General features: G+C 34.3%; 1 pseudogene; it reads right to left on the reverse strand.

The window, feature by feature from the left end:
• Positions 1 to 9,291: 9,291 nt before the first annotated feature.
• LOC149542387 (cyclin-dependent kinase B1-2-like) overlaps positions 9,292 to 14,035 on the reverse strand; it is a 94,068-nt pseudogene continuing 89,324 nt past the window's right edge.

Here is a 14,035-nt window from a genome sequence, read left to right on the forward strand (position 1 = left end):
GTCACAATATCTTTTCCACAATCCTTTATTCTTCATGATCTTCTCCATTTGATTTAAGCTAGTTTATCAAAGTGGAAATTCGTGAGATGAACTCTGCAATAGGTTCATTGTCATTTATCTAAAAGTTCTCAATTTCCCTTCTGATCTGCTATAGTTTCATTACTCTGACCTTATCAGTCCCCTTGAAGTTCATCTCAAAGATATCCCATGCTTCCTTTGTATAATTTGCTACTACAATCTTGGGGAAGACTATCTCTATCATTGTTGCCTCAATCAAACTTAATGCCTTAGCATTCTTTCTCCTTGACTCCTTCAACTAAGTCTTTTGATTGTTAATAAGGGAAACATATTAAGTTGGGTATGTCACATCATTGAACCCATTAACCAAAAACTCCCACAAATCATTAGCTAACATTATGGTTTTCATTTTCTTTTCCCAAATGTCATAATTTTGTCCATTAAGGATGATGGTTTCTGCCATATCTTTCATGCATCTCCTACCGTGTCTCCTACACAATAAACCTAAATACCCAAAAAAAGAATGCCCAAACTCATAAGGATGTAGGGCCAATAAGCTCTGATACCATGTAAAATATTTCAAAATAGGGGGATAACCTATATGTTAACCCCACACAACTCAGCCAGTAAAGGATCAAATCACTCGATTATCAAAGAACCTACTCGGCACAAACAAAAACCAAGAGCATGCCAAGTAATGTTAACACCCGTTGTGGTAGCATGTTAAACCACGTAAAAAACACAAACAACATTCCACAACAAGTGCAAACAACAAGAACATAGTGCTGCTTTGTTTTGCCTAAGATCAAGAACTCAATAGAATAAACAAGGAGAGAACATAAGTGTAATAGGTAGGAAGTATGCAAGGTTATTTGTTTGCTTTCTATTAACTGGAAATGAACTATTACATAACATAAATGTAAAAACTACAACTAACTACAATTGTTGTGCATGAAATAAACTTGCAACAAGTATAGCTCCATACAAATAAATCTAGAGCTACTTAGAAGCTCTCATAAAGCAGACCTAGAGAAATCACTTCAATAGATAAAAAAAATGATGATGTTGTTGCACAAAATACTCAAAACAAATTCTCTACTACTGCAAAAATTGACTCTGTATGAGAATGAATGGAGATCATGGAATGAATGACATCCCCCCTCTTTTGTCTTCTTGATGTCCACACAAAATTTTCCTCTCTTTTTCAAATTTGAACTCACCTACCAAAGTAAATGCATATGATTGTTGGAGCTGGACAACGGATGCCAGGTTGGTAGGTGGGCACAGAACAACAAAAAAAATAAAAAAATATTTCAACACACCCAAAATTACTGAAAGCTCTAGATATTCTATTGAAGCAAATAGCACCAAATTTTTTCATTTATAATTTAAAATCTTCTCTACTTGACTTATCAACATGTGCATCAAAATTATCATGATAGAATAGGGAACATAAAATTATCTCAGCAATTGCCTAGAAGTTAGAAAAAACTACAAGCAACCAATCCTACAATCAATGGTAAATAACGATTAAAATAATCTGGCTTTTTAATTATATAGTTTGTTTAAGTTTGTGTTTCATAGAATTCACCCATGATTGAAAAAAGATCATCTTAATATGATACAAAATACTCATTTTGGGCGGTCAAACAAAATCATTATTTGTAGCATCACAACTAGAAATCCATTGTTCATACATTTGATTTTGTAAAATTTACTTCATTCTTTCTATTAAATGGTGGGTTTGGTCATGCAAATAGGTTTATATTTGTTTAGTAAATGTAGCATGAAATGCCCATTTGAATTATTTTCATCTCATGTCATATACTCAAAAGATCAAGGAGGAGAACCTACCAAATTGCAATTAGAATGGCCTGTAGAGGCCACAACAAACATGAAAGCAAAGATTCAAAAGAGGCATTGGTTTTAAATAGTATTTAACTTGCTAATGATATTTCTTGGAGAGATGAATAGAAAGGCCAAGATGTAGAGAATGCAAAATTAGATAAAAAGCCATTACTTCCAGGGGATAATCAAGCATTAGGAAATTGTTGATTCAGCCAACTATTTAGCTATAAGTTATGTTTTTTTGAATTGTTGATTTAGGTAGATTTTAATATTTGAATTAGTTGTCTAATTTAGGCCATTCACATAGAGAAACCCCAAATCATCTTCATCCATATTATTTCATATGTATGACTTATTTAATTGATTTGTTTGTTATCTAAATTACTCACACAAAATACATTGACATACATTGTTTCTTTATTTCATTATTTTTGCTGCTAACATTTCGATTATCTGAACTATCATTGTGGAATACTAGTGTAGTGATATACATTTTTAAAATTTAATTTCAACTATCATTTTTTATTTTTAAGAAAGACTAAAAGCAAGGTTTGGACCTGGGACCTGTTGTTATTGTTATGACTCGTCACCTTATTTGTTGTCCCTAAGCAACAACTTGAAGAACAATATTGTGAGAAATATAAATTAAAATCAATACTCACAACCCTAAACCTAAAAAAAATTCTCAGCACTTAAAAACTACTCGGCACATGAAGGTGTTGAGTGCCAATTCTTCTCGACACTTGAAGGTGCTAAGAGCCAATTTTGCTCTTTACTTGAAGGTGCTGAGTCAGAGATTGCTCGACACTTGAAGGTACTGAGTGATAGGCAACAAGTGTCAAGTGATAGGATGCTCGACGCTTGAAGAAGAATGCAATAGGTGCCGAGTTAGCTCGGCACACAAAGTAAAAGCTCGACAATAATAGATGTTGAGTGAGCTAGGCTCCAACTGAAAAAGAGGATGCTGAGTGTTCTGTTTCAAACTGAATAAATATAACTTAAAGAATATTTCAACGTGAATACTTTCACCATTAAAACCAGAGAACCAAAACTTTAAGCTTCAAAAAAAAAACTTGTCAAATGCAACATTCAAGGGAAGAGTAATGGATTCATGTATGCCTACTTGCTTTACTATTAAACTTGATTAAACCATTACAAAATATGGGAGCATTTGGCTTCAACCAAAAAACCCTAAAATAACCCTAAACTGATAATACTTTAAACTTCAATAAACTTCTAAACTTGCAGCTCTAATGGCTGCATACAAAGGTGCCTAGAGCAATCACTGCTTCAACGGGACAAAACAAAACAAAAACCAACTCACAGAATGAACAGAGGAGTCACGTGCAACTGGAGACACTAAACATACTTCCTTCTGTCTCTGCAATAAGTGGATTTGTTGACCACTTTCTTCTTCTTCCTTTTCTCTGCTCTGCTGAATTGAATCTCTAAATAATTTGATTGAATTAAAATGAATGTAGAAACATTCCCTTTTGTCACATTCCATTTCCCCCCTCTTTTTTGATTTCAAAAATCTCACCCACCTTATTTATGTTTCTATCTGTTATGGACGTCAGAGGTGGTAGGTGAGCATTTGGCTCTAGGGAGAAACAACCACTGCATTTAATTTTCCAACACTCCCCCTTTGTCCCAAGCCAAACAAACAAGGATCAGTGTTGATCCAAATCAATTACACCAAGACACTCTCTTAGGTGTACAAAAGATCCAATGCCTAAAGGCTTAGTAAAGACGTCTACTAGCTACTGCTCAGACTTGCAAAATTCCATCTTGATATCCTCATTCTCCACTAAATCTTTGATGAAGTGATATCTAATTTCAATGTGCTTGCTTCTACCATGGAAGACTGGATTCTTGGACAATGCAATTGATGAGATGTTTTCACAATAAATTGTGGTTCCATCCTCTTGCCTTTCATTCAAATCATTCAAGATCCTCCTTAGCCAAATTGTTTGACATGCTACTACATTTGCTACTATATTTTCAGCCTTTGCTATAGATTGAGCAAAAATAGATTGCTTCTTGGATGCCCATGAAATTGCACCTGATCCCATATGGAACATGTATCTAGAAGTGCTCTTCCTATCATCTAAAATTCTAGCCCAATCATTATCTATGTATCCCACCGACTTGAAATCACCATTTTTAGTATAAAAATTTCCAAATCCCTTGGTAGCTTTCACATACCTTAGGATCCTCTTTCCTGCTTGCCAATGGGAATCCTTTGGTGTTTCCATAAATCTGAAAATTAGACTTACTGCATGCATTAGGTCTAGCCGAGTTGCAGTCAAATATATTAAACTTCCAACCATACTCTTGTATAGTGTTGGATCCACTCTCTTGCTAGAGTCTTCCTTGCTTAACTTTAGACCTGTTGTAGTTGGTGTGGGGGCTACCTTACTATTCTGCATTTTAAATCTCTCCAAGATCTACCCTACATACTTTTCTTGAGAGATGAAAATGCCATTGTGCATTTGTTTTACTTCTATTCCTAGAAAGTATTTCAAGAGACCTAGGTCTATCATTTCAAATTCACTTTTCATGGCCTCTTTAAACTCACCAATTAGAGCTTTGTCATTTCCAGTAAAAATTAAGTCATCTAAATACAAGACAACAATCAATACATTACCATTTGCTACCTTGATGTAAAAAGTGGGCTCACCATTACTTTTGCTAAAGTCATTGCTCATCAAATATGAGTCAATCCTACTATACCATGCCCTTGGAGCTTGCTTGAGCCCATAAAGAGCTCTCTTCAATCTATATACTTTCTTGTCTTCACCTACAACTTCATAACCAGGTGGCTACTCCACATATACTTCTTTCTTCAATACACCATTTAGGAAGGCAGATTTTACATCCATTTGATATACCTTCCATTTGTGCTGAGATGCAATTGCTATGACAGCATGCACGGTTTCCATTCTTGCAACCGGGGCATATGTCTCATCATAGTCTCTTCCATATTTCTATTTGTAGCCCTTGACTATCAGCCTTGCCTTATGCCTATCAATTTTGCCTTCAGCATTTCATTTGGTCTTATAGACCCATTTCACTCCAATCACTTGCTTCTTTGGAGGCAATTCAGTTAGTTCCCATGTCTCATTTCTTTCTACAGCATCTATTTGCTCATCCATGGCATTACACATTTCTTTTCCTTAATAGTTTCTTCAAAATATACTGGATCACTATGAGAAAATAATGCAAAATTAACACTCTCATCATAAAATTCATACCTTTCATCTTAGTATATCTCCCTAAGATTCTTAGTCTTTCCTGGTAACAAGGAGGAGAGTGTGGGATCAGAATCTTCATTGCTGCTGCTTTGTCGACTAGTTCGATCTTCATTGGTACTTGGCACTGACACTCAGTCATGCCTAGAGGAGCTCGGCAAGAACTGAAGCTACTTTCCTTTTCTTCTATCTACTCCTTCTTGTTGTTCATCAACATCCTCTTCATTCATGATTGGCACTTTACTTGAAGTTCTCAGTGACTCATCAGTTGGACCATACCAAGACTGATTTTCAAGAAATTCCACATCTCTTGAAAGAGTCATCTTGTTGTTCAATGGGTCATACAATCTGTATGCCTTTGATTTTGAGTTGTACCCTGTGAAGATACACTTCACACCTTTGTCATCCAATTTCTTCCTTTTCTCTTTAGGCACATGTGCATATGCAACACATCCAAACACCCTTAGTTGTTCAACTGTCCATCTTCCTCATGAACATGCTTCCATTGAAATTTTGTCATAGACTGCTTTTGTAGGAGACCTATTAATTAGGTAAACTATTGTTGCCATAGCCTCTCCCCAAAATTCAGTTGGGAGACCTTTCTCTTTCATCATGCTTCTTGCCATTTTAACAATGGTCTTGTTCTTTCTTTCAACCACTCCATTCTACTATGGTGTATAGCTGGTTGTGAGCTCTTTCTTTATGTCATGTTTCATGAAAAAATTTACAAAAGAATTGGAGGTATACTCCCCTCCTCTATTTGATCTTAGGACCTTGATATAACATCCACATTCTCTTTCAGCCTGGGCTTTAAATTCTACAAATTTATCAAATGCTTCAGATTTATTCTTTAAGAAATAGACCCATGTCCTACGATTGAAATCATCAATAAATTTTATGGAATAAGTACTCCCCTAATGGAAGTGACTTGCATAGGACCGACTAGGTTAGTATGCACTAACTATAATGGATATCTAGCCCTCCTAGAATTTCCAGAATTAAAGGGAAGCCTATGTTTCTTACCCAAAATACAAGCCTCACACTTGTCACATGAATTTCCTATGTGTGGAAAACCTTCTACCATTCTTTTATTTGACAATAAAGTTAAACCAGCATAGCCAAGATGACTATACCTGAGGTGCCATAGCCATGAGGGGTCTTCAATCACACTCCTTAGAGCTGATTGTGTGGGAGGTGCAACACTAACTTGAGATGAGAAACATGTCTCAATCCTCAAGGGAAACATTCTGTTCTTTGTCATTTGAACTGCTGCAAGTAAGTTCTTGCTTCCATCCTTTTTTTAAATGACACACATGTCATTCTCCATCATCACTTTGTATCCATTTTGAATGAGCTGACCAATGCTCATCAAATTGTGCTTCATACCAAGGGCAAAATACAGATTTTGTATTTCCTTCTTCTCACCTTTCTTGGTGCGAACCATAATAGATCCTTTGCCAACAACTTGTAGGGTTCCATTGTTACCCATCTTAATTTCCGATTTGAAACTCTTGTCAATAAATGAAAACAAGGTTTCATTGCCACTCATGTGGTTCCTATATCTACTGTTGAGGTACCAAACCTCAGGGCTTCCTTCTTCACCAAAATTGCACATGATGAAGGCAGTGGCATTGTTTCCACTTCCCATTTTCACATCAGCCACATTTTCTTGTCCTAACTGATCATTTTGCTTCTTCCAGCATTCACTTGCATAATACCCATATTTATGATAGTAGTAGCATTCTACATTACTTCTATTTGAGTTATAGTTTTTCTTACCTCCTCTTGAAGTATTTTGTGAGCTAGTTGCTCCATCTGCTCTTCTTGAGCCTTCTGCTACAGCATTCCTTTGTCCTCCATTACCTTAACCTTTGCCTCTAGAGTTTCTGGCTAAGCCATTTCTTCCTCTCCCCCTACTTCTTGGACTTGACTGAGCCTTGAATGCTTGCTGTTGGGAAGAAGAATATGTAGATCTGTTGATCCTATGCTCATGGGTTTGAAGAGTACCCATCAATTCATCCATTGTCAAAATAGTGAGGTCTTTTGCCTCTTCTATGGTCATGACCAAATTGTCATATTTATGAGGTAAGATCCTCAATATCTTTTCCACTATCCTCTGCTCTTGATAGTCTTCTCCATTTGACTTCAATTGGTTAATCACATTGGAGGTCCTTGAACTAAAATCTGCAACTGATTCATTTTCCTTCATCTGAAGGTTCTCAAACTCCCTCCTTATATTCTATAGCTTTACTATACGGACTTTATTAGTCCCCTTGAAGTTCATCTCAAGGATATCCCATGCTTCCTTTGCATAATTTTCTACTGCAATCTTTGGAAAAATTGCCTCTGTCATTGCTGCTTCAATAAGACTTAATGTCTTTGCATCTTTCCTCCTTGACTCTTTCAAATGAGTCTTCTGTGCATTTGTGAGGGTAGCATAATGAGTTGGATCAGTCACATCATTGAATCCATTAACTACAAACTCTCACAAATGATTTACAACCATTATGTTCTTCATCTTCTTTGCCCATGTATCATAATTTTTTCCATTAAAGGATGGTGGTTGCTGCCATATCTTTCCTGCATCTCCTACCATGTCAAATATCCCAAGAAAAAAAATGCCCTAACTCACTGTGGATTTGGGGCCTCAAAGCTCTAATACCATATGAGAAATATAAATTAAAATCAACACTCACAACCCTAAACCTAAAAAAATTTCTCGGCACTTAAAAACTACTTGGCACATGAAGGTGCCAAGTCACAAATTGCTCGACACTTGAAGGTGTCGAGTGATAGAAAATAGGTGCCAACTGACAAGATGCTTGGCACTTGAAGAAGGATGTGGTAGGTGTTGAGTTAGCTCGACACACAAAGTAAAAGCTTGGCAATAATAGATGCCAAGTGAGCTCAGCTCCAACTGAGAAAGAGGATGTTGAGTGTTTTGTTTCAAACTGAATAAATATAACTTAAAGAATATTTCAACATGAATGCTTTCACCATTAAAACCAGAGAACCAAAACTTTAAGCTTCAAAAAACAAAATTGTCAAATGCAACATTCAAGGGAAGAGTAATGGATTCAAGTATGCCTGCTTGCTTTACTATTCAACTTGATTAAACCATTACAAAATTTGGGAGCATTCGGCTTCAACCAGAAAACCCTAAAATAACCCTAAACTAATAATACTTCAAACTTCAATAAAATTTTAAACTTGTAGCTCTAATGGCTGCATACAAAGGTGCCTAGAGAAATCACTACTTCAACAGGACAAAACAAAACAACAACCAACTCACAGAATGAACAGAGGAGTCACATGCAACTGGAGACACTGAACATACTTCCTTCTGTCTTTGCAACAAGTGGATTTGCTAACCACTTTCTTCTTCTTCCTTTTCTCTACTCTGTTGAACTGAATCTCTAAATAATCTGACTGAATTAAAATGAATGTAGAAACATTCCCTTTTCTCACATTCCATTTTCCCCCTCATTTTTTATTTCAAAAATATCACCCACCATATTTCTGTTTCTATCTATTCTATATGTCAGAGGTGGTAGGTGAGCATTTGGCTCTAGGGAGAAACGGCTATTGCATTTAATTTTCCAACAAATATTATGGAATGTTTAAAATATTTCAGAACATAACTCCAATTATTTGTTTTAAAAACTTTATGTTGCATACCTTTTGTATATATGCACTAATAACACTAAATTTAGATTTCAGCTAACCATAAATTTATTTTCGTTTTATTGTATAATATACTTGTTAAAATGTAAGTGTTTGTAAAAGCTGGAGAAACTAAACAATGGAATCTATGGCTAACTGTACTTATAATTAGAATGCTTGGGAGTTGTTTTTACACTTTCTTGCAACACCCTTTGGCACATTTCAAATCATGCATAGGTGTAAAAGAACATTCTTTGCAATCATAAACTGATAGATAGTTCATAGAAATAGAGATTGCTTGATATTGGCATTTTATAGAATATCAGTTACAAATAGAGAAATTCTCTTTATCCCAAACTCACAATTGGAATACCCATAAAAGAAAAGCATATTGTGGTCAAGAAGCCCTATCTTACAAATTGACATAACCATTTATTGTTGTTAAGAATTAGTAGCAAGAAGTCTCGTAGCCTACAGAACTAGCTTCCCATTAGTGTTGCACTCCAAGAAATTAAAAAGCATGGAAATAGGAGAAATAAGGATGTTGAAGGCACTATTTTTCCATTAATCTTTTTCTAGGATCCACCTCCAACATCTTCAAGAGGAGGTCCATGCCTATTGAGCATCCCATCTTTTCAGCTGTACTTTCAAACTAATTCTACAAACTAGACCTCCAGCCGCCACATCCCAAAATATTGCTCAATAGCTACACATAGATTTCTTTGTAGTTTAGATCTGATAAAACAGCCCAGTATTTGTCCATCATCTCCCAGGCAGAACCTCCCACGTGCTAAAATACAATACTTAGTTGCTCCTCTAGAGACTCGCCACAAAACAGGGGTTCTCCAATCACCATCTCTGGAAAAATGCATCCCAGTGCCCAGATGTCGATTGCAAAGCAATTGTATTCTTTTTGTTGAAGCAATAACTTAGAAGCTCTAGACCACAAAGACACATATTCTTTCCTATTTCTTTCTATCATACCATTCTTTTTATCCTTCACCATCCTTGCCAATCCAAAGTCGACAAGCTTAATTCTGATGCCCCCTGCCATGTTAATGGAGAGGAGACAATTATTGGGCTTGAGATCTCTGTGTGCAATGCCCATGTCATGGCAGTAGGCCACTCCACAACACAACTCCCACATAAGCCCTTTCACCAAGCTAGCCCTATTAATGTTCCTAAAATATAACCAGTTATGCTCATCATGATATGGATATACTAATGATCCTCAATGAATAGTTTTCTTGATGAATGACAGGAGGTCTATATCCATCAACTCCATGGCAATATAAGAAATCTCATTTGCATGAGCAACACCTGAATCATCACCATTATTGTGGATGGTGGTTACACTCAAAAAACAACCGTGCACTATTTCTTCCATACCACGTCCAAGAATCTGCACCATATATGGACTCGAAGATAAAAAAATTAGTATCTCGCTCTCCTCAAAAGTGACATCAACGCACAAAGATGTTTTGATGGCCACGGTATTTCCCTTGTTGAAATCCAGAGCCTTTGCTACAACTCCATAAGCAACATGGCCTAAATAGTTCCCCAACCTGTATCTGGTCCTTAGTAGATAACTAATGCTTCAAAATGCCCCTTCAATTTATTTTCTCCAGCCAATTTGATACATGGTGCTTTTTAACACTTGGTCTAAATCTAAATTAAGATTATTGTTTTTTGGTTTTTTTTTTTCAAAATACTGTGCATGTTCTAATAATAGAATCCTATCTAAATATAATTCAGATGATAAAAATAGAAATTGTAATATTCGAATTTTAATTTTTTTGAAAAGATTAATAAATTATTTTTATTTTTATTTTTATTAAAATTGATGTTATTATAAATTTATTATTATTTTTATTGATAAGCTATTTTTAAAAATATTTATTTCAAATGATTTTAACTAAAGTTATGCAGAGTTGAGTGAGAGCAGCAAGTTAAAAGAGTTAGAATATAGACATGTCTATAGATAATTGTGAACTTTGGTCATGCACTCATGCATGTAAAAATATCTTTTTAGCTAAAAATTAGTCATTTATGTGAAATGATATTTTTTAAGTTAAAATATTTTTTCAATTTAAAATATTTAGTATAAATTAATAATGATTTTGATATAATTAGTTTTACAATTTAATGATTATATTTTTGTTTCAGATATTCCTTTTTATTAACGTTCTCTTTTATTTATTTGTTTATTTGATATTTTATGTTTAAATTTTATAATTGTAAAAGTAATATTTTTAGTTTAATCAATATATCTAAATTATTATTTGTTGTACAATAGAGATAATTGTGTAGCATAAGATTGAATTGGAATAAATTATTATATAATATAAATAATTTTAAGCTATACTCTTTTTTTTCCTATTGAATGGTCATTTTCTATTAATATACTTGTTACAAATTCATAATTCATTTTTTGATGAATAGTCATTTTGTTAAATAATGTCATGAATTCATTTTTCAGATTTAATAAAAGGTTTTGCAGATGTTTGAAGTATCAAATGAATATAGTTTCAAATTTAACGCTAGGTAGCATCTATTCAACCGGCTGAATTTCCTTGAATAAATCATTTTTAATGATTACAATAAAGATAAATCCATCAGTTAGTTAGCAACTGGCCATACCCACATTATCAAATATGGAAGCATTTGTAGTGCATCTATAGTAATAATCGAAATAGACTTGTGGATCAAAATAAATAACATACAGATTGGAATGCCTTATGAAATGGGATGATTGCATTAGGTGGCACCAACAAGCGAAGTATAGATATATGTTGAAATATAATTAATATAGGGGTTATTTGTATTTTTATTTTTATTTAATAATATTTTGTTATAATTATAAATTAATTTTTATTTTCATTGATAAGTTATTTTTAAAATTATTTATTTCATATAATTTTAATTTTAATTAAAGTTTTGAAAAGTTGAATAAGAGGAGCAAGTAAGTTTAAGAATATATCCATGCAAAAAGATAATGGTGAGTTCAAATCATGTACGTAAAATTTAATTTTCTCATGTATGTGAAATAGTCTTTTTTTAAGCTGAAATAGTGACTATAAATTAGTGATGATATTGATATAAATATTTATATAATTTGATCGTCATATTTTGATGTCAAAATATTTCTATTTATTAAAATTATATTTTATTTAGCTATTTATTTTATAATTAGTAAACTCAATTTTTTAGTTTAAACAATGCTTTTAATTATTTAGTATAAAAACTTTAACCATTATCCTATTATTATGTTTCTTTTATTTGGGAACTTTAATTCCTTGAGTGGTTATTGGACAAGTAAATTTGGCTTCTAAGGTCCAGGTCCCCTCCTCAATATTAGCTCCATGTGCTCTCCTAGTATTCCCATGCCTCCATGGTTTTAAGATTTTGAAGGAACAAGATTCTTGAAATTAAGGTCCATGTTCCTAGTTCTTTTGCACCACAATCTCCCATCCTTATTTCATCCCCATTAATCCATGAACTTGCAATTGCGGTTAGATACAACCTTATTCTACCTCAACTCGCATGACCTAGTATTGTTTCCTAATCCTAATTTTCTTTGTATTCATATATTTGTCATGGGTAAATCTGTACCTAACCACATGTGGCCAAAAGGTGGTAATGTGATATTTTTTGTTTTTCATCTTCCTAAAAATGCAAATCTTGTGTTGACTTTTTAGTAAGCCTATGTTTCAGTGCACTTGGAAAAAGGGAAAATACCTAGATACATATGGGATATATGAAAAAGTTTAAACAATAATATATTAGTATATATGGGTAATAATTGTTAGGATTAAACCACGGATAGAAAATAACAATTACATGCAAATATAACCAGTAACAGAAAATAATAGATCACACGGAAAAGAACACAAGGCACCAAGATTTAACATGGTTCACCCAATCCCTAGGCTACATCCACCAAATAACAAGTCCGATATTATTACAATCCAGTGATTATAACCTGATTACAATCTATAACCCCTTATAGCTCAATACTGCCGCAAGAACCAATTTTGCATCACAACTATGAAACAATCCCTAATCCTAAGCTCTTTTATACAAGTATTTTTACCACTTTAGAGTTATAATTAATAATTACACGTCAACCCAAAATATTGATAAAATAGGGCCCCAAATTTTTTTTCAGCCGATGCCCCAAGCCCCAAAGAATTTATGAAGTATGTATAGTATTTTCCTAATCAATCACCACAATCTAACAATCTCCCACTTGGGGACTGATCAAGCTCCACATTAGACAACAATCTCCCACTTGGAGACTAATCTTGTAGCAATACTGCTACCACATGGAGCTCCCACTAGATCAAACCACCCTAGACTCAGTTGTTCTTTTATTCATAGTTAGTCTAGAAGACCAAGCGAAGCTAAAGAGGAGTTCAACTTCTCCCTAGTCACTACCTTTGTAAATATATCGGCTGGATTGTCATCTATATGTATCTTGTCCAGCTTTCATTATCCATCCTCCACTACTGACCGAATGAAATGGTACCGCAACTATATGTGTTTGGTCTTTAAATGCAGAGCTGAATTCTTTGCAAGATGAATGACACTTTGACTATATGTAAACAAATAATTATCCTTTTGCGGGTGTTCCAATTATTCCAAGAAGAATTGAAGCCATATAATCTCCTTGGCTACCTCTGTAGTAGCTACATACTCTACCTTTGTAGTGGATAAAACATTAACCTTCGATAACCTAGAAACCCAACTCATGGCTGCCCCACCAATAGTAAAGACATATCCTGTAGTACTCTAGCTAGTATCAATATCCCCTGCCAAAGCTGAGTCAACATAGCCTTGTAAATCATTAGTAGAGCCCCCAAAGTGTAAACACTTATTAGATGTTCCTCTCAAATATCTAAGAATCCATTTGACGACATTCCAATGCTCAATTCTTGGATGACTCATATACCTGCTAATGACTCCCACTACATGTGCAATATCTAGCTTGATACATACATAACATACATCGAGCTTCCTATAGCTAAAGCATAGGTTACCTTGGACATCTTATCTTCTTCTTGCTATGTCTTAGGACACATCTCCTTAGTCAACTTCAAATGACCAGGTGAAGGTGTGTTGATAGCTTTAACATTCTCCATAGAGAGACATTGCAACACCTTCTCAATATAATCAACTTGAGATAGCATTAATATCTTGTTCTCCCTGTCTTTACAAATCTTCATATCAAGAATTTGTTTTGTTGCCTCCAAATC

Source organism: Cupressus sempervirens, chromosome 8, assembly GCF_028749045.1.
Source record: "Cupressus sempervirens isolate cs-2001-9-10 chromosome 8, ASM2874904v1, whole genome shotgun sequence".
Lineage (NCBI taxonomy): Eukaryota > Viridiplantae > Streptophyta > Pinopsida > Cupressales > Cupressaceae > Cupressus > Cupressus sempervirens.